This window comes from Felis catus, chromosome A2 (assembly GCF_018350175.1).
Source record: "Felis catus isolate Fca126 chromosome A2, F.catus_Fca126_mat1.0, whole genome shotgun sequence".
Lineage (NCBI taxonomy): Eukaryota > Metazoa > Chordata > Mammalia > Carnivora > Felidae > Felis > Felis catus.
Genome location: NC_058369.1, coordinates 147,790,356 through 147,811,472, shown reverse-complemented (window position 1 = coordinate 147,811,472; position 21,117 = coordinate 147,790,356). Strand labels below are relative to the sequence as shown.

Below are 21,117 nucleotides of genomic sequence, written 5' to 3'. Positions count from 1 at the left end.
CGTGCCCCTGGCAAGAGAGGACAATGGGCTGAACTGGCAGACCCGAGCCCTGGCCTCCGCCTTGGCTCTGCCTCTAACTTGCTCAAAACCTCTAGAAAATTCCCTTGACCTTCCCTGCCTCTGTGATCATACCTGTTCTATTCACTTCATAGAGGAATGGAGAAGAGGTAATGAGATCGTGGATATGAAAGTGCTCAGAAAAACAGGCGGTGCCTGAAATCCATCAGGTTAGGTATCATGTAGGTAGGATCAGGTTTAGAAAATGGGGTTTGAACACCGGGCTATAAAACAAATGTATCTGAGCCACGCTCTGACCTCACTCCTCATTTCACAGGCAAGAATGTGGGTACCAAGGGGTGTCAGGTGGGGCCAGTCAGGTTTGCATGAAACACTAAAGGCTCACGTTATACCTGAATGTCCACCCAATGACCATCGAGCTTCTGCTTGATTATCCGATTTGACAGGGATCTCACTTCCTCAAAGGTAACACCTTCCACCTTTGAAAGGTTTAGGCGCCTTTTCAGAAACACGAGGAAGGGGAAGGAATTTGTGTGGCCTTTTTTCTTCCAACCACTGGTCCCAGCGATAGTTAACAGTGCCCCGCAGACTGCATCTGCTCCCTCTTCTGTGCGGTACTCGGTCGGCTAGTTGTTCTCTGTCACACTCCTCCCGTCTGGGTATCCCTACGTTCTTTGTTCACCCCTCACGTGAGTCCCTCTGTCATCCCAGTTACCCTGCAATCAACATGCTCTAATTTGTCCAGAACTGACTCCAGGCTCATCTTTGCCGTGGCCACCTTGTCCTTGGCAGTTGACAGGACATTCAGGACCTGTTCGGTCACCTTCAGTCTGAGCAGCTACCGTCAGCGGCTCTTTAAATTCAGCAGTAAGCCGGGGGGTCAGGCATGGACAAGTAGAGCCTCACGAGTTCCTAGTCTACTGCTGATACCTGGCAAAAAATTAAGGCCTTGAAACAACCCAGAGAGGCAGATACAGAGTCTTCAGCTTGGCTGGGCGCTGGTCAGGGGCCCGCCCTCCTCCAAAGAGACACCCTGCACTTGTAGAAGATGGAAGGAGAGACCCGTTGCCATGGAGACCATCGGGCAACCTAGACCGCCTGCAGCCTGTGAGGAAAAGGCACTGGGAAGGATCACAGTGAGATGCAGGAATTCACCCACAACCACCACCCACCCCGCCATGAGCAGTTACCTAAAGCAAGCAGCACCTGGGCAGTCTCCACCATGGCCCAGGAGGGGGCACAGCTGACGTGAGACATTCTGTAGGAGGTGGGAGGCCTGCAGGGGTGTGCCTGTGATAGGTGTGTGATGTGTGTGTGTGATGACACAGCAGCAACGCCTCCTTGGACAAAGCTTCTTTTTCGGGGGCACAACAGTGATATTAACCCTCTTGGAGCAGCTGGAGGGTGGTGACTTGAGGCTTAGCTGGTCACTTGTTTGTGCCCCAGAGCACTCTGCACACGCCTCCCATTAGCACTAATTACACAGTGCTCTAATTATTTGTTTAGACATCTGGCTCCCCCACTGGAGCAGCTCCAGCCCAGGGGCTCCATCTTGTGTTTCTGTCCCTGATTCCCAGCACTACTACGTGTCCCCGGCACATAGTAGGGGCACAGTGGGTGTTGCCTGACTTACTGAACCTCTGCCAAGGGCAAGATCAGAGTAGTCTGGATTTAAAACAGCAGCACGCAAGATCAAGGCTCAGTTCAAGCGGCATCCGTGGGGCTCCTGTTACATTGGGGCACGGAGCTGTAATGCAGCCAACCGTCGCGGGGCACACGCCGAGCTAGAGGAACACACAGACTGCAACCCTCCCTCCCTTGTGACAGGGACACAGCCGCAGAGGCAAGCATGATGTGCTCTTGTCACAGCACTCGCTAGGAGAGAAACCCAGAAGACCTCACCACTGGGGCGTCCATTTTGCAGGTTACCAAGGGAAGGATTGGTCTCATTTCACATTCATCTAGTTGTTTCAGTTTACATACAGTGCAACCACTCTTTTTGGTTGTACGGGTTCATGATAGATTTTGAGTTAACTACGGGAGATACAGAAACGGTCCATCACGGGTCTATTTTATTTTGCTCTGTTAAGTAACTCCCGTATTTTATCTGGTCCCATTTTTGTGTCCTATCTGCTCTTAGAGACCTGTAACTGCAAACTCAGTCAGTTCTGTCCAGTAGCCTAGTCAGATGTGCCCCTAACTCTGAGTTCTATTTGACATTTCAAAGCAAAAGAGGACAGTGCAGGAAAAAGAAGCAAGGTGGGGTGTACCCACTTACCCTGAGAAAGGACTTTTCCTCTAGAATCGTTGGAGCCAGAGCAGGAATCCCATGAGGATGAACTTTGCCCTACACCACTGGTGAGCTCCTGAAAAGTTACACCTGATTCCAATTTTATCAAACTATCTACCAGTCTGTGTTTCTGCTGGTCACCAATCCTCAGCCCCATTTCCCTCGTCCTCCCACCCCCTCTCCCCATGCACTCCTCAGGGTTTCAGGTAAGCAGAAAATTGATAAAATTGCTTGCAAATAAACTTGAATGTGGTGGAGAAATTGCTATTATTTACAGGGAACCTTTAAAAATCATTTCTTATGGGAATAAATATTTCCCCAGGAGAATAAGCATATGTGAGCATTTTTTTTTTAAGCCACAAAAGGTTGGAACTTGGACGTTCACATTATGTTGCTCCTCAAAGCAGTTCTGTGGGATGCTGTTGACTCCTTCCAAGTTTACTGCTATTATCCCGAACACAGTTGGAACTTTGCCTCAGAAACTGCCTCCACAGTCAATATATGAGCCCACACAAGAAAACCAGCCTCATTTTTTTTTAAGTCACATATGTTGTTGTCAAATATATTTTCTCCTCCCCAATACTTGAGGGCCGGTCTCCATTGATTTTCATTAACCTAATGTCCAACCTCAAGGTCAGGAATAGAGCAGTCAAGCATCATTAATTTGGAATACACTATTTTAGAATAAGAAATCATTCAGCCGGTAAACTTCAGCCCATACACTTGCTGGTCTTGAAGGAAGGATTTGGTAAGCAAACTAATCATATATTGTAAATCTGGAGGAAACTACTTAAAGCTACTTTAAAAAACAAACTTCTCAAGAATTCTCAAGTACACCTTAGATTAAAGCACCCTTTACAAAACCTACTTGTGGATTCATTACAAATTGCCTTTATTAACCAAAGAAATCCCCTCCACGGACTTGTAGAGGACCTTATTTTGTTGACCTATTTCCTGTTCAGTGCAATAAAGCTGCATCTGTCTAAAATGGTCTCATAATTCAGACTTTTTGCCACACTCCAGCAAATTCTGACAAAGCTTCTTCAAATTAGTCTGAACTAATGAGGTTTGATTTTACTAGACTGAACCATATGAAATCAGCGATATTTAACCATTTTTGACCTATAAAAATGACAACTTTATATGGCGCAATCTAATATATTTCTTCCCTGGTGCTCCCTTCCAGGGAACAAAAAGCACTCTACGTTTCTAAGCTTTCTTCATATATTTTAAAGATAAAGTAGGAGAATAGGATTGCCTCAGGCCCCGACCCCCGCCCTTCAGTTCATAAGTACAGAAACTGGAAGATCTTGCAGCAAAATGTCATTCAAAACAACCACTGCAAAGTGGGACACAAAGAATACTAAAACAAAAATAAACAGAACTTAAAACAAATGACCACTTCTGCTTTGCTATCATGCCAACGCACACCCTCTCCTTTATGCCAGCGTGCCCTGAGCAGATGGGTGGGCAATCTAAAAATCACTTCAGAGACAAAATGCATCTTGCCTGCCCATGAGTGTAACCCATTAAAGCCCAGAGACTCTACTCTGTCTGCATGAACAAAATCTCCAATATAAGACTCTGAAAGGCTTGGGATAAGAGGGGAGCAAATTAAAGTTTAATAGAATGGAACCTCAGGAAATGGACAAATGTAAATTAGGATAGAGAGACAGAAATTATTCTCATTTTTACAAGGCTCCTCATTAATGTATTTGATAGCATTCTCAGAATTTGTATAAGAAATGCAGGGATGTGTAAACTCAAGAGTTTGAGAACGACTCATCTCTGCTTGGGGCAAGGAAATGGATTTGCACTGCAGCAATAAGGGTTTCTGATGTGTATTGGGAACTTCGTGGATTGTGAAAATTAGGAGAAAATGAGTGGGGGTCAGGTAGCAGCAGACCATGAAATGTCTTTGTCTGGAGGTATCATAGAGGAGAAGCCCTACTTTGGGAGATCAAGAGTTGATTCTGTCTTCATCTGACACCACCCACCTTCTGCCAGAGTCCACGGTGGCTGGTGAAAGACTAGTCCACATGGCACCTCTTCAAGTAGCTGCGACCACTGGGAAGCAGGCAGACAGGCATCAGACAGTGGTTTCTTCTGCAGGGCCAGGGAGTTCATCCAGCCCTGAGGACAGCTCCTGCAAAATTACCCTTCTCAATCCTGTTGTAGGAGCCACTCAGGGTTTACCACCATCAAAGCATATACTTCCTGAAAGAGAAAAGGAGAAACAGCTGAAGGGGCATCTCTTTTGCACTGTGAGGCAAGGGAGTAGGGGGCGTGATTTGTGTTTAGTTTATTTTTAACTAAGTAACATACAGACATGGAAGATGACAATTTCAGGTAGATCTGAAGCTACAACCTTGCTCCACGAAGCTGCTACAAAAGGCACTTTCCAGGGGCCAGCCCGGTTCACATGCCCTGCATCACAGAAATGAAGTTCTTCCCACTCTTGTAAAGCCAAACAAACCTGCCACTTGAGTCCCCATTTCCCAGTGACTTGGGTACAGAGTGGTAGTTTATGGCAACAGAATTAATGTGGCTCTATAGGTAATTTGAAAATGCCAAGAGTGGCGAATTATCACATGAAAATGCAAATTGTTCCTTATCTAGCCTGTTCCACAGATGCTATGATTCATCATTGACTGTTCAGCTGTATTTCCAAGTAAGATCTCAGTGAGAAGGGTAGAAAGGCAGGGCCCAGTCATTCTGCCTGGAGAGATTTATAGCTCCTTTTATCCAGATGTAAAAGCACAGGGTGTTGGGTGGGAATATTAAACCTATAAAATCTCGATCTATCATGCAGTCCTTATTTGAAGAGGGCCAAAGGACCCATAAGCATATACTTAAACCCTCCAAAATTTCCTCTCTTCAGCCATGTACACACCTGTCACACAATTCACCCTTCCCTTTGCCTTCTTACCTGAGTAATGGCAAACTCTTCCATCTATCCACCCATCCATCCACTCACCCATACACCCATCCATCCATCCATCCACCCATCCACCCATCCACCCATCCACCCATCCATCCACTCACCCACCCACCCATCCAGTTTTCTTTCATATCTTAACTCATTTTTAGTGGTGTTTTGAGGAATCCATCAAGACTTTACTGCTGGCCACATACACAGTTTCTGATTAAGAAAAGGAATCCAAGTGGGTTTTCCTGTTTTCTCTTTTCTTAGCATTTCCAAAGGATGCTTGTTAAAAGAGGAAACACCAAACTTGAGAAGTGGACCAGGACTCAGTGTGTAAAAAGAAAGAAATCATCTAAGTGCTGGAATGCAAGGGAAGCCATCCTTTACTTAGATAGGTCAGGAGGTAACACATAGCACTCTCTCCGTGCCAGCCTGGTTCTAGGGGCTCTATGAATATTAAGTCATCTACAGAACCTGGCGGATGGGTGTCACCCTGAAAGTCACCAACATACCACACCCCACTTCTGGAAACTATCATGGAGAATAATCACTTAAGCTCAGGGTGCTCCCTGAGGGGGCCACACTCTGCGTCTTATGTGAGCCTCTGCACACCCTAGTATAGGACAAACCAGGATCCAGGTGACTGAGCAGCTAAATGGTTGGTTTTCTAGCTTCCCCTTGTCCCCTTGTAATTCCTTGTGTTTCCTTGTAATTCTCTGTGTGTCTCTTTGCCTCACAATCAGAGAAGCCTGACTAGTAAACAGTTATGCAAAAGTTATTCCACAAATAACTTCCTGGACACCAGGGTTTCGGGCAAAGAATTCCTACAGGGGAAGGGTGGGTGGTCACAGTGGAAAGGGAAGCTGCAGCCAGTACCAAACTACAATGGTTTTCGATGGCTGCTGTTAATAAACTGGGTGACTCAGAACAGCAACACATTAAATGCAGCTGGCAGAGTTACATCGTGCATCCAAACTGCGATCCCGACCCTCTGTCCCTTTCATACTCGGTTTTAAGAAAAGCAGAGTTTCTCCTTTCCTTAAACACGCTGGATGTCCTCCCAGGGTGAAGGTGCACCGAGGATGAGTTTGTGGTCATCCTCATGCAGTAATACCACCCCTCCCTCCTAGATCTCTACATGCTCCACCCCATCCCCTCCCTGCAAATCCCTCTACCCCGCCAGATACCAGTAATCTACACCATAACAAGTGACATCTGGTTGAACCACTTCTGGAAGGTCATCTAGTACTTGCCTCAACTCTCCGAATCTAAATCAGGCCAAGTAGGTATCTTACTTTTAAATCAGCTTGAATCAAGTATAATTTACACACAATAAAACTGTGAAATTTTAATGTCTAATTCAGTGAGTTGTAGCAAACATACATATATGTGCAACTACTACCACAATCATGATATAGAATACTTCTGTCACAATAGAAATATTGTGCCTGTTGGCCACCTCTCCTTCCCCTACCTCTCTGGCAACCATTGATCTGCTTTCAGTCTCCACAGCTTTGCCTTTTGCAGAAAGTGATATAAATGAGATGATAAACTATGTAGTCTTTGCGCCTGGATTTCTTCACATATCACAATGTTTTTGACATTCTTCATATTGTTGCTCAGACCAGTAATTCATTCCTTTTCATTGCTGAATAGGATTCCATCATGCGCATTTACTACAATTTGTGAATCTGCTTACTTGTCAATGGATATCTGGGTTGTGTCCAATTTGGATCCAGTAAGAATTAAAACCACTATGGCCACGTTTGTTGGTATTGGGACAAAGACTTCAGAGTATGGTGTAACGTGGCATGGGCTGTGTGTTGTGAATTGTCACAGTCTCTGAACCTCTGCCACTGCACAATCGCGGGAACATTTTCTGGGGGTACCAGCCATTCCTCAGTGAAACCTCACCCAGAGAGTAGAGCGGGCCCAAGACACAGGTCTCTAAAGTGAGGGGATTTGAAACACAGCCCCATCTGTGATAAAAGTCTGGATGGAGGTGCCACCTGGCAGGAAGATGGCTTGGGCACAGACAGGATATAGACTGGGTGTGGAGGAAGGCCTGAGACAAAGGAGGGGTGCTTGATTTCAGGTGAAAGTGCAAAGTTCCTGTGCCAAAGACTAGGAAGCTGGGTGAAACTATTTCCACGCCTCCCATATGTGCACATATGCACCCACATGCATTCAGACCACACTGATCCACCCCAGTAAGCTAAGCAGCACCACCTAATTGAGAAAAGAGCCATTACACCAAGTCCCACTCAACTGCACCCTCCAACCACATCTCATAGAAGAACAGCACAAGTCTCTTCATCTGCTTGGTGTATGGACTATAGAGTGCTACATAGTTTGAGTTCTACAGGAAACTGGATGCAACTTCACTTGGGTTTCATTCTGTTTGTTAGTTCATTTATTTCAGATTTTTCTCTTCTATTCTTATTCAAATTGTTTTTTATGAATTTGTTTTGTTTTGTTTTCTCCTTTCTTTTCTTTTTCTGGGATACAGAAAGAGAAAATTATAGTTTTATTTTCTCTTTTCTTAAATTAAAAAAATTTTTAAACATTTTTTGGTTTTTATTCTTTTGTAAATTTTTATTCTATTTAACTTTATTTCATTTTATTCTACTTTATTCTATATATGTTTTAATTTTTTTCTTATCTTCTTTTTTAAATTTTCTCTTTTTTCTTTCCCTTTTTTCTCTATTCTATCAAGCTTCTTTCAACAAGCAGAACAAAACACACCTAGGATATAGCTTCCTTTATTTTATTTTTTGTTTTATTTTTAATTTTTTAATTTTTGCTTTTTGTTTTAATTTTTGTCTTCCTCAAAAATGACAAAATGAAAGAATTCACCCCAAAAGGAACAGCAGGAAGAAATGACAGCCAGGGGCTTAATCAACAGAGATACAAGCAAGATGTCTGAACTAGAATTTAGAGCCACGACAATAAGAATACTAACTGGGGTTGAAAAATGCATAGAATCCCTTTCTGTGGAGATAAAAGAATTAAAATCTAGTCAGGACGAAATTAAAAATGCTATAACTGAGATGCAATAGCGAATGGACGCCACAGCAGCAAGGATAAATGAAGCAGAGTAGTAAATCAGCGATACAGAAGACAAAATCATGGAGAATAAAAGAAATGATAAGAGGGGCACCTGGGTGGCTCAGTCAGTTGAGTGTCCGACTTCGGCTCAGGTCATGATCTCATGGTTCGTGAGTTCGAGCCCCGCATCGGGCTTTGTGCTGATAGCTCATAGCCTGAAGCCTGCTTCAAATTCTGTCTCCAGCTCTCTCTGCACCCCCCCCCCCACTTGTGGTCTCTCTGTCTCTAAAATAAATAAACATTAAAAAAAATTTTTTAAAGAACCATATGATCCTCTCAATAGATGCAGAGAAAGCATGTGACAAAATACAGCATCCTTTCTTCATAAAAACCCTCAAAAAGGTAGGGATAAAAGGATTATAACTCGAGATCATAAAAGCCATATATGAAAAACCCACTGCTAATATCATCCTCAATGGGGAAAAACTGAGAGCTTTCCTCCTAAGGTCAGGAACATGACAAGGATGTCCACTCTCACACTGGTACTCAACATAGTGTTGGAATTCCTAGCCTCAGCAATGAGACAACACAAAGAAATAAAAGGCATCCAAATTGGCAAGAAGGAAGTCAATCTTTCACTCTTCACAGACGACATGATACTCTATGTAGAAAACGCAAAAGACCACTAGAAAATGGCTAGAACTGATCCATGAATTCAGCAAAGTCACAGGATATAAAATCAATGCACAGAAATCGGTTGCATTTCTCTACACCAATAATGAAGCAGCAGAAAGAGAAATCAAGGAATTGATCCCATTTACAATTGCACCAAAAACTGTAAAAATAGCAAGGAATAAACCTAACCAAAGACATGAAAAATCTATACACTGAAAACTATAGAAAGCTTATGAAAGAAATTGAAGAAAACACAAAAATAATGGAAAAACATTCCATGCGCACAGATTAGAAGAACAAACATTGTTAAAATGTTGATACTACCCAAAGCAATCTACATATTCCATACAATCCCTATCAAAATAACACCAGCACTCTTCACACAGCTAGAACAAACAATCCTAAAATGTGTATGGAAACAGAAAAGACCCCAAATAGCCAAAACAATCTTGAAAAAGAAAACCGAAGCTGGAGGCATCACAATCCCGGACTTCAAGATGTATTACAAAGCTGTAGTCATCAAGACGGTATGGTACTGGCACAAAAACAGACACTCAGATCAATGGAACAGAATAGAGAACCCAGAAATGGACCCACAAACGTATGGCCAACTAATCTTTGACAAAACAGGAAAGAATATCCACTGGAATAAAGACAGTCTCTTCAGCAAATGGTGTTGGGAAAACTGGACAGCGACATGCAGAAAAATGAACCTGGACCACTTCCTTACACCATACACAAAAATAAACTCAAAATGGATGAAAGACCTAAACGTAAGACAGGAAGCCATCAAAATCCTCGAGGAGAAAGCAGACAAAAACCACTTTGACCTTGGCCGCAGCAACTTCTTACTCAACACGTCTCCGGAGGCAAGGGAAACAAAAGCAAAAATGAACTATGGGGACCCCATCAAAATAAAAAGCTTCTGCACAGCGAAGGAAACAATCAGCAAAACTAAAAGGCAACTGACAGAATGGGAGAAGATATTTGCAAATGACATATCAGGTCAAGGGTTAGTATCCAAAATCTATAAGAACTTACCAAACTCAACACCCAAAAAACAAATAATCCAGTGAAGAAATGGGCAAAGACATGAGTAGACACTTTCCCAAGGAAGACATCCAGTTGGCTAATAGACACATGAAAAAATGCTCAGCATCACTCATAATCAGGGAAATACAAGTCAAAACCACAATGAAATACCACCCCACACCTGTCAGAATGGCTAAAATTAACAACTCGGGAAACCACAGATGTTGGAGAGGATGCAGAGGAAGAGGACCCCTTTTGCACTGCTGGTGGGAATGCAAACTGGTGCAGAAACTCTGGAAAACAGTATGGAGATTCCTCAAAAAATTAGAAATAGAACTACCCTGTGACCCAGTAACTGCACTACTAGGTATTTATCCAAGGGATACAGGTGTGCTCTTTCAAAGGGGCACATGTACCCCAGTGTTTATAGCAGCACTGTCAACAATAGCCAAAGTATGGAAAGAGCCCAAATGCCCATCAGCGGATGAATGGATAAAGATGTGGTATGTGTACGCGCACGCCCGCGTGTGCACGCACGCACACACACATACACACATTGGAGTATTACTCAGCAATCAAAAGGAATGAAATCTTGCTATTTGCTACCACATGGATAGAACTAGAGGGTACTATGCTAAGCGAAATAAGTCAATCAGAGAAAGACAAATATCATATGATTTCACTTATATGAGGAATTTAAGATACAAAACAGATGAACATAAGGGGAGGGAAGCAAAAGTAATATAAAAACAGGGAGGGGAACAAAACATAAGAGACTCTTAAATATAGAGAACAAATAGAGGGTTGCTGAAGGAGTTGTGAGAGGGGGGATGGGCTAAATGGGTAAGGGACATTAAGGAATCTACTCCTGAAATCATTGTTGCACTATATGCTAACTAACTTGGATGTAAATTAGAAAAAATATAAAAAAGAAGTATGAAAACAGTTGACAATTTAGATCTACACAGAGGAACAAGGAGTTCTGTAAGTGGTAAATATATGAATAGTTATAAAGTGTTTCTCATTTTTATATGCATTACATAATAATTGACTGTTTTAAGCAAAATAATAACAGTGTAATTTTGGGGCAGTAGCATCACTTAAAATAAATATGACAATAGCCAAAGAGAAGGTGGGGAGAAATGGAAGTATACTCTTGTGAAGTTCTTACTGGCTCTGTGAAGAGGCATAATGTTATGGGAAGCAGGCTGCAACTAACTGATTCCAAGGCAACTGTTAAAAATATAAAACAAAGAGCTATAGCTAATATTGGCAATAAAATGGTTTCATAAAAAGTACAATTAATAAAAAAGACAAACGCAAGAAAAAGAGAACAAATGGCACAAATAGAAAGCAAATAATAGGATGGTACATTGAAATTCAATCATATAAGTAATTATATTAAATGTAAATAGTCTAAATATTCCAATTAAAAGGATTGTCATGGTGGATAAAAAAGCAAAACCCAACTATATGCACCTACAAGAAACCCACATTAAATATAAAGAGCAGGAGATTAAAAGTAAAAGGGTGGAAGGAAATGTACTATGCTAACACTAACTGAAAGGAAGCTGGAGACACATAAGACTTGAGGTTATGGAAAACTGCCAGTGATAAAGAGGGGCATTACATAATGATAAAAAAGTCAATTCACCAAGAAAACACAAAAATCCTCAGTGCTCAGGCATCTAAAAATATTGCTTCAAAATATGTGAAGCAAAACTGATAGAACTGGAAGGAAAAATAGAAAATCCCACAGTTACAGTTGGAGACTTCAGTAGTCCTTTCTCAAAAATTTATGGAACTATTAGACAAAAAGTCTGTAAGGTCAAGGGGTTTTGAGCACTATGAACAAACTTTACCTAGTTGATATTTATAAAACATTCTGCCCAGCAAGAGCAGACTACATATTGCTTTCAGATGCATGCAGAACATTCACCAATGTTCACCAGATTGTATTTTGGAACATAAAACCAGTCTCAATAAATTTTAGAAGATCAAATTTCTGGAAAAAATATTTTCTGGTCAATAGAATTAAAGTAGAAATTCACAAAAGAAATATATTTGTAAAATCCCCAAATATTTGGAAGTCAATAATATAGCTTTAAATACTCCATTGTTCAAATTATGTGGAAAATCACAAGGAACATCAGAAAATATCTTAAATAAGATGTAATTACCAGTAACAGGAATGAAAAATGGGACATTCCTGCAAGTCTTGCAAACATTAAAAGAATAGTGAGAAAAAACCCAACTTTATACCAATTTGATAACTTAGACAAAACAGACCAATTCTTGGAAAGACGCAAACTACCAAAGGTCACCTGAAAATGAAGCAGTAACCTGAGTAGCCCAATATTTATTAAGGAAATTTATTCATAGTCAAAAATCTTTCAAAATGAAACAAAAATCTCTTTCCACAGAGAAAACTCCTGGCTTGGATGGTCTTACTGATTAATTCTATCAAATATTTAAAGAAAAATAGTATCAAGTCTACACAAACTCTTCCAGAAAATAGAAGAGGTGGAAATACTTCCAAACACATTTTTATGTGGCCAGTATTACCTGGATACCAAACCAAAGACATTACAAGAAAAAGAAACTATATTCCACAGGAACACAGGCACCATCTCCTTAGCAAAACCTTAACAAATTAAGAAACTTCAACATATAAAAACTATATCCTGACCAAGTGAGGTTATCCCAGGAATACCAGGTTGGTTTAACATTTGAAAGTTAATTGGTCTAAAAAGGAAAAGCTGTAGGATCATCACAATTAATGCAGAAAAATATGAAATAGTTATGGACAGCTTAACAAAATCTGTGCATGACCTTCACACTTAAAATTACAAAATATTGCTGAAAGAAATTAAATACTTAAATAAATGGAGATATATACCATCTTCATGAATCAGAATTCCTAAAACTTAAGAGGACAAACACCTTGGTGGAAAATGGGCAAAATATTTAAACAGACACTTCACCAAAGTAGATGTATTGAGTAGCAGATAAGCACATGAAGAGATGATCAGCATTATTAGTTATTGGGGAAATGCAAATTAATACCATAGTGAGCTACTAGTATCACTGAAATTTAAAGGGCTGACAATATTATTGGGTGTTGACTAAGATGTAGAGCAACATGAACTCTCACATCTTGCTGCTGAGAATGCCAAAGGGCATGGCCACTTCAAGAGGCAGTTTAGTAGTTTCTTACAAAGTTAAACATTCTTTTACTCTTCCTTCCAGAAATCCCACTCCTAGGTATTTACCCAAGAGAAATGAAAGCATGTATTCACACAAAGACTTAACACTCAGATGTTCATAGCAGTTTTTTAAATTATTTTTTAAAATTTCATCCAGGTTAACATATAGTGTAATAATGATTTCAGGAATAGAGTTTAGCGATTCATTACTTGTGTATTACACCCAGTGCTCATCCCAACAAGTGTCCTCCTTAATACACATCACCCATTTAGTCCATCCCCCTACCCCACCACTCCAGCAACCCTCATTTGTTCTCTGTATTTAAATCTCTTAGTTTGTCTCCCTCTCTGTTTTTATATTATTTTTGCTTCCCTTCCCTTATGTTCACCTGTTTTTTATCTTAAATTCCACATATGAGTGAAATCATATATTTGTTCACGTTGTTGCAAATGGCAACATTTCATTCTTTTTGATCACTGAATCACTTAGTATTCCATTGCATAATACACACACACACACACACACACACACACACACACACACGCACACACACACACACACACCACATCTTCCTTATCCATTCATCCGCTGATGGGCATTTGGGCTCTTTCCATACTCACTTGGTGAGTATGTGAAGAGGACTTCACATTAGCCTAGAAACTACCTTCAGAAGTAAGCTGGGGCAAGCCCAGGGTTCACCTCTTTTGTTTCCCTTCTCTCAGAGATCACACTCCTGTGCTACCTGTGGTCCAATCTCTGAAAACCAATCTCTGAAAACCATTGTTTCATACATTTTGCTTTGTTTTTCAGTTGTTTAAAGTCAGAGCATAAATCTGGTCCCAGTTATTCTGCTATGGCTGACCATGGAACTCAGCACCTATCTTTGAAGAATTTTGAATATTAGATTCCCATATTTTCTGCACTGATCCATCCTGTGTCCTCACTTAACCTCACTATTTTCTCTGGACTCTCTTCTTAACTGCTATATTTTAGATCTACTGGAAAGGATTCAACATAAGTAAAGTGTCCAGGACACTGGTTGGGCTCTACAAACCTCAAGTATGTACTCTCCAGACTGCAGGAAAACAAAAATAACTTAGTATGATGATCCCATGATCTCTTTTTTTTTTTTAATTTTTTTTTCAACGTTTTTATTTATTTTTGGGACAGAGAGAGACAGCATGAACGGGGGAGGGGCAGAGAGAGAGGGAGACACAGAATCGGAAACAGGCTCCAGGCTCCGAGCCATCAGCCCAGACCCTGACGCGGGACTCGAACTCACGGACCGCGAGATCGTGACCTGGCTGAAGTCGGACGCTTAACCGACTGCGCCACCCAGGCGCCCCATTGATCCCATGATCTCTTATTAGAGACAAAGGGCACTTGGTCAAATGACCTGACCCTAATCAGTGAAAGTGCTGAAAGTCACCCTGGACTGGAAGTTGAGCAAACCTGGGTTCTAGTTCCATTCTGTAGCTTAGTAGCCATGTTCATTTGGGCATTTCACCGAGCTCAGTTTTCTCACCTGAACACTGCAGGGGTGGAACTAGATAACCTTTAAGTATCCTTCTAATTTTAATTAATTATCTTAGAATCTATCTGCAAAGTAATCCTGACTGTGGTCCCTTTCTGTCCCCTTTTCCACATGGGCAAGTTATGCAAGAACCAGCTTTGCCCTGGTTGTGAGCCACTACTGCCCATCAGTTTTCTAGAAGGCTGAAGAGGATCTTCTGGGTTGGAGGAACCTCAGTGGGACTATCCTGTCTCCATGCTCTAATATGAGCTGAACGCAGAGTCCTCCTCTTACTGGGCCCACCCTTTATTTTGTTTACTCAGAAAGACATCTCCATCATTTCATTTGCCAGCTTCTCCTTTCCCTTCAACAATTTGCCACCATATAAACACAAATTCCATATCTCTGCTAACTCCAACCCTGACAAATCCAATTTCTACTCCCTTCTGCAACAGACACAGGGTGAAGGATCTTTCCTTCCTCACTCCATCTGTCCCTACCTTGAAAACCACCCACTGGGCGCTCCAACCACCACTGAACAACAGCTCTGGGCCCAGCACAGGGAACAGAGGCAAAGAGTGGGAACCAGCAGGACGCTGCTAAAATCACTTACATTAATAACCCCAGTATCAAATGCTCCCGAGGTTCAGCAATCAAGCCCTGAGAACACATTACATTCCCAGTGGAAATCTAGAGTAGGAAGCCTAAGGAAGCAAACAGCCATCTTCTGGCTCTGGCCACTCCATCTGGGTGACCTTGAGCAGGCACCTTCTTTCCTGGAACCTTGGTTCCCTCCCATCTAAAATGCGGTACACCTTTTCTGGACCCTCATAACTCAGGGCTTTTGATAGAACAAATAAGATGATAACTAAAAGGGCAGAGTTTGCTGAATGAAAAGTGGTGGTGACAATGCTGAGAAACTAGCTTTCCTGAGCTGATGAGCTGCAAAGACATGCACACACACATGCACGAGAACTTTCTTTTCAGGCTTTCAGGCTGTTAAAAGGCACTGTGATTTCCCAATTCACCCGTAGAGTTTCTTTGTGTTGTCCTGAAGAAAAAGAGAAGGAAGGAGGTGGGGATGGGGGCAGATTTACTCCACAGTTGCTGTTTTAGTATCCAGAGGAGCCAGGCTTGTTGATTGCAGAGAGACTGTTATCTCTCTTAGGGCTCAATGGAGGTCACCTTCAAATCTGTTGCTACACCAGATGCTCCTTTTCTCATGGTGCTCAGTCCAAGTGGAACCTGGAACCATATGGGGTTAAGAGCAGGTGGGATGTGTGTGTGCAAAAGATGTCCTGAGAGCTAAAAGAAGAACCCAGTTGGGGGGACAGGTTTGAAATAGGGTGCGGAGGATTTTCAGTGCCCTTTCCTCCAGTAGCTATAACAGAGATCTGTGAGGGTGTGAGAAGTTGCTTTTAATAATAATACCCTGCCTGCACTGGATCCCCCCAGGGAGACAGTGGCCTAAGGGGAGGGAAGAGTTACACATGGAAGTCATAGATCTTCCACTGGACACAGTCACTGCCTCAGAGGCAGGAGCTAAGGAGAGAAACAGAGCCAACAGAAGATTCCCAAAGATGTGATATTAGTTGCAGGAACAGAGGAGAAAGAGGCCATTCAAACACTGATCCAGGCACCCCTCAGCTTTAGGAGGAAGAAACAGTGAGTGTAACCCATGAGGTAATGTACAGAGAAAAGGCCCCTTGGGATAAGATTCATCATCACCCAACCTGGAATCCAGACCCTCATGCCAGCACTGCTGTGAAGGATCCCTGAACTGTAGTCTAAGCAGAACAGCTCCTCATTATCCAGCTGTGTCTCTGTCAGTCTCTCCCTACCATGTGTCTGTCCTGTCCCCCCGTACCACTCCACCAAGGCAGATCCCAGAGTGCTGGGCTCTTGGGAGCAGACCTTTGTTGCTGCCTCTGTGCACCCCTAGCAAGCTCTGCATCTCTGAATACAGCCATCCAGCCCGCGCTGAGTCCCTGAGGAAAGGGCTTTGAAATGGAAGGGCTTTCTTACTGGAAGCAGTGGGGCGTTTTCTCAAGATCCGATTTCTACCTTAAAGTCTGAGGAACTCCATCTCTACAGCTCCCAGTGGGTCTGGGGATCAATCGGGTTGGGGTGGGAAGAGGGTATTATTAAGAATCAAATCTAGCACATTGTGCTTTAGTTCTCTCCCATTTCACCCTGTGTCTCTGGGCCTGGCCTCTGGGACTAAGAGAGCAGCTCAGGTTTTACTTGGGGTGTGTGTGTGTGTGTGTGTGTGTGTGTGCGTGTGTGTGTGTGTGTGCGTGTGTTGGCAAGTATCCATGTGTAAGCTCAAATTTATGTGCTTACCTTGCCCCTGGGGGTATCTCTAGTCTTCAAGTTGGATGCCTTTGATGGCTGAGTCCTCTCCTGACCTCTCAATCAAACTCTACCCTTGGTGCAGTAATCTGTCTTTAACAACTCCCACTGCAAGTCAATAAAATGTCAATTTAGATCTTCTTTTGTTAAATCTTAAATCTGTGTAATACCTCTCCTTTCCCTGGCTTGTTAAATCAAGCTTATGTTTACCTGCCTCCACCCCCACCTCGTCCCCACCCCCTCAGCAGGACCATCTGCATTTGAGCAAAGGAATGAGATGCTCCAGAGGGGAATTGATAGAAGAGTCTTTTGAGAATTGGGAGACCAAAATGGTGGAATCCCTGAACGTCTCTAGTTTCCTTCTGCTCTTGGAAACCCTGAGCAAACCAGCTTTCTTTTGTACTACTCAATTCCCTGATTTTCCCCAAGTTGCTTTTCAAGTGAACAGTAGTAATGTGGACAGTAGTCCATAGGCATTAAGAACCAAACTCTGACTCAAATCCCAGCCCTAGCACTTGTTTACTATATGATTTAACTTCCTGGGATCTCAGTTTCTTATCTGTCCAATGGGCATGATAACAATATCCTCATTGCCCATAGAGGAAGATTAAAGGAGTTAACATACGTAATGCACTTAGAACAGTGGCTAGCTTATTCTAAATGGTATATGCCTATATGCTATTGCCATGATTTGTATTATCTGGCTTCCTACTAACTATTTTCTCTTCAGCTCAGTTCCTGAATCGGAATTGCTTCCTGTCCACTAGGTACAACCTGGGGGCTAGGTAATTAGAAGCTCCACTCTTTCCAGGCAACAAAAGAGCATATGATGGAAACTATGCCATCGGATACCCCTCTCTGGAATTTGTATCTTGAGCAACAGAACAAAGAGACTGAAAAGAACTGGTTGTAGTTGCGTTGTGACCATATGGTGGCTGCTTTCAGGCAGGCCTCGGAGCACTGCCTTGGTGCTTGTCCATCCTTGAGCCCCTTCTCCAGCCTCCTTTCCATGCTGGGGGCACCCCTTAGGTGAATTAACTAGTTTGTTTCCTTTGCTTACAAGCAAAGAATCATGACCCCCTACAAGAGGAATTCAGGGTTCAGATGCCTCTTCATGACACGAACTTCTAACCTGTCACCTCCTGCAGCCATTACCTTTGCCTTCTGACTCCATGTGCCACCTGGCCCCTTCTCTTTTGTTTGGCAGCGAAAAGAACAGTTAGAGGAGGAGATGAGAGAGTCTCCAGGGGCCTGGGGAGAAACACCAATAACATCAGTCTTCCCTTCCTGGAGGCTCGGCTTCCCCTTCAGCAGCCTCCCTCCTCTCCAACAAGAACTTCTTCATGGTGATGACCACAGTGGTGGCTGACGCAGAAGCAGAAATCGGGAGAGGCAGCTCTGACATCGGCCACAAACTGCAGGGCTCAGCTTTCAACATATCGCACACTGCTTCCTACTCCTGAGCAGAGCATTTACTAAACTTGCATTTGGATCAGCCCAGTCCACCCAGAGAATTCCTCTAGGAGGCAGGCTCACTTGCCAAAACTAATTTTCCCAACGCTCAATGGATGGGAAGCCAAATCGCCAGTTGGCAAAATAAAAGTGATGAATTGACTTTCCATGACTTGATTTTTGATGAATTCTCTCAGGCCCCTTGTGCCCAGAAGCACACATAGAGAACCACCATCCTACACAATAAAGTTTGCAAGAAGTCCCAAAGTGTGTTCTAAGGGGGAAGGCTGGGAAGGTGGGTAGGGATTCACCTCACATTTAGAGATCAGCTACTGTGTTCCAGAAGCCTTATGTACCCTGTTTTTCATTTTACACTCCACAATGAGCCCAAGGGCTAGGACACATTGCTTTTATGTGAGAGAAAACTGAAGCTTGAGAGGTAAGTAACTTGCCCACAGTTTCTGACTCCAGAAACCCAGACTGCTCCTTTATGTCATGCAAGCTCCTTGTTAATCCACCTCCTTCCCAGCTCTGGCCAGGGCGAAGGGAAAGCAGTCCAGCTGGAGAGAAACAGTGCCAGTGGGCCACATAGGCATGCAGGAGCCATGTTAGAATGGTAATCCTGCATATATCCATACCCAGCCCGGACCACCACTTCTACTATCTGGAAACCAAAAGCCAAGAGGGAAAAAAAATGATGTTCTAGGAGAGTCCTCCATGGGCTAGACATTGTCACACATGCTTATTTACATAATCCCCCATCTATGAGGCCATTAGAGACCAGGAGACGAGGGCTCCCCGCATAACTCAGCTGGGGTCACGTAACTCCCCAGTGGGGGATGGGCTGCTCAACAGCAGTGTCACTTGGTTTCTTCACAGCAGCAGGTTCACCCCCACCTTAAGACTCATTTAGTTGTATACCACCATGTTATAGGTCAGTAAGTGAAGGCCCAGGAAGGGGGAGCACATAGGCAGGCAGTTGACTTGGTGCCCCAACGAGGCAAGCCTTTGTTTTCCCTGAGGTGGCATGTGACCTCCTTCTAGCCCAAAATACTTTAAGCCTTTGTCTCTGTGGCCTAATACATGGTCTTCTTTCCCAAAATCCAAGGATTGAGAACTTGCCTGTTGCCAAATTACCCTCACGGACTGTGGTTCCTCTAAGCCCTCTCTATAATCCATCTGAAGCTCTCAATTAAAAATCAGCTGTGGAAGCATCCAAGGCCATTGACTGACGGGCTGCTGTCAGAGGAAACAGAAAAGTCCAAACTCAGGGATCTGAGAGGCAGCTCTATCACACTTTCCTGAAAGTCAAACCTCACCCTCAGGAGCGCCAGGCTGGCTCAGTCAGTAGAGCATGTGACTTTTGATCTCAGGGTTGCAGGTTCACACCCCACATTGGGTGTAGAGATTACTTAAAAATAAAATCTAAAAACAAAACAAACAAACAAAAACCCTCACCCTCAAGCCATACTATCCTCCAGATTTCAGTTTCCATCATGGGCTGCTGGATTTCCCTTCAACATCTGAAGGTGGTCAGCACTACCAATTAGTCCTTCAGTGAGTGAGAACCAGACTTAAGGCCGTAATTGCCCTGGGACCCACATAAAAGTGTCAACATTCTATAGGGATTCTATAAGAAGGTAACAGGCCCAATAGTTTGGAGCAAACAGAGATTCTGGCTGTAAGAGAATGGTAGTCGCTAGTGGAGAATAATACATATACAGTTCTTTTAGCTCCTGGGTGTTCTACTCTGAAGGAAACTAAGCCCCGAGAAGTCCTTCTCTTACAGACTTCTCAGATTCCTTGCTTCCTTCTCTTTCCCAAGAGCACTCTGTAGGCTCTTGTCCCTTCTGACTGGGAGTGAGTGTATTGATAGCCTCCTAAATGCTCTTGAGAGAATTTGATTTTCCCATGCCAACTGAGTGATTCATCTAAAATGCCAATTCATCTTCCCCATGCCAACTGGGTGATCCATCTAAAATGAAAGTTGGCTTAAAATTCCAATTGCTTAGGGCAGAGGCATGTATATACCCCAAGGAATACACAAGATACATTGGGGTGCAGGAAGAAAAAAATAAAACTTCTATTTTACTTTATTTTTCTAAAAACAAACTTAGAAGCAATAAAGCTCTACTAATAAGTAATAGGCATCTTGACATCGGTACCTCTCCTCAGTCCATGAAATGTCTTGGTAGACCGGGGGGCCTCACAACAAAGCGACTGACAGTGGTATCTTCATGTAATCCTTTGTTTTCAGCCCTTTTTTGTATAATTGACCTAAACTGCATTAAGTCCAGATTAATCATAATCCTCAATCCACATAACATTTCATCATTAGTCATTTATTCATTTGAGTATTTATATGTATTTTTACAATGCGGGGCACCTGGGTGGCTGAGTGAATTGAGCATCTGACTCTTGATTTCTGCTCAGGTCATGATCTCCGGGTTCATCGGATTGAGACCTGTGTTGGGCTCTACAATGATATCATGGAGCCTGCTTGGTATCATCCTCTCTCTCTCTCTTTCTCTCTCTCTCTCTCTCTCTGCCCCTCCCCCACTCATGTATGCTCGCTCTCTTTCAAAAATAAATACATATTTTTAA

General features: G+C 42.9%; 1 long non-coding RNA gene across 2 annotated transcripts in view; it reads right to left on the bottom strand.

The window, feature by feature from the left end:
* LOC109497618 overlaps nucleotides 1-21,117 on the bottom strand; it is a 143,524-nt gene that overhangs the window by 74,566 nt on the left and 47,841 nt on the right. The window contains exons 1-3 of one of the 2 annotated variants that reach the window (XR_006594584.1): nucleotides 18,217-19,008; nucleotides 17,053-17,169; nucleotides 4,306-4,525 (exon numbers count right to left, since the gene is read on the bottom strand). This is a non-coding gene — a long non-coding RNA (uncharacterized LOC109497618). Of the gene's footprint in view, nucleotides 1-4,305; nucleotides 4,526-17,052; nucleotides 17,170-18,216; nucleotides 19,009-21,117 lie in introns of those variants that run through there. The other variant, XR_002737263.2, reaches the window with a different exon arrangement.